Here is a 687-nt window from a genome sequence, read left to right as displayed (position 1 = left end):
ATACTTACCTGGCAGGGGAGATACCATGATCACGAAGGTGGTTTTCCCAGGGCGAGGCTTATCCATTGCACTCCGGATGTGCTGACCCCTGCGATTTCCCCAAACGTGGGAAACTCGACTGCATAAAAAAAAAATAGCCTCAGATGCTGATGGGGGCCACCAAGAACACAAAGCCACAGAGCAGGCTAGAACCTACCTACAGGTGCTCTAACTAAGGAGCTGAGGTCACAGTAGGACCAGCTTGACCTGGGTCACCTCCACATAGAAACACGGGTGGCACCTCAGTGCCATTGAAATCCAGCAGGACCTAATCCTAGGAGGTATTCATTAAGTGACAAAATCCAGTGTTCATGAAACCTGGTGCTTCCTTGTACCAAAAATGCATTTTCTCAGTTTCCCATGATTTTTACATTCAGATGCTTAAGAAAAATGTTTAGAGGGGTGGCCTCTTCCCTTCTACCTCTATTCTGAAACCGGACTTCATAATTTGTGGTAAGAATTCAGGTTGTTCCTAGCACAATCTTTATTGTTGTTGTATTGCTCAGAGAGAAATGGATGATTGTCTGTTTTGAGTATTAATCTTCAGTTGTTTCCATGGATACCTGACTTGCTTAAAAATGAAGCCAGGAGAAATAAGGGACTCTGAGGCTAGAGAAGCGCTATTTGGTTTCTCATGGATGAAAAATC

General features: G+C 44.4%; 1 pseudogene; it reads left to right on the top strand.

The window, feature by feature from the left end:
* On the top strand, positions 1-128 carry LOC111828456 (annotated as a pseudogene).
* Positions 129-687: the final 559 nt, after the last annotated feature.

This window comes from Myotis lucifugus, unplaced genomic scaffold (genome assembly GCF_000147115.1).
Source record: "Myotis lucifugus unplaced genomic scaffold, Myoluc2.0 scaffold_367, whole genome shotgun sequence".
Classification (NCBI taxonomy): Eukaryota; Metazoa; Chordata; class Mammalia; order Chiroptera; family Vespertilionidae; genus Myotis; species Myotis lucifugus.
Note: the sequence above shows the minus strand (reverse complement) of the source record. Positions and strands in the feature narration are given on the sequence as shown.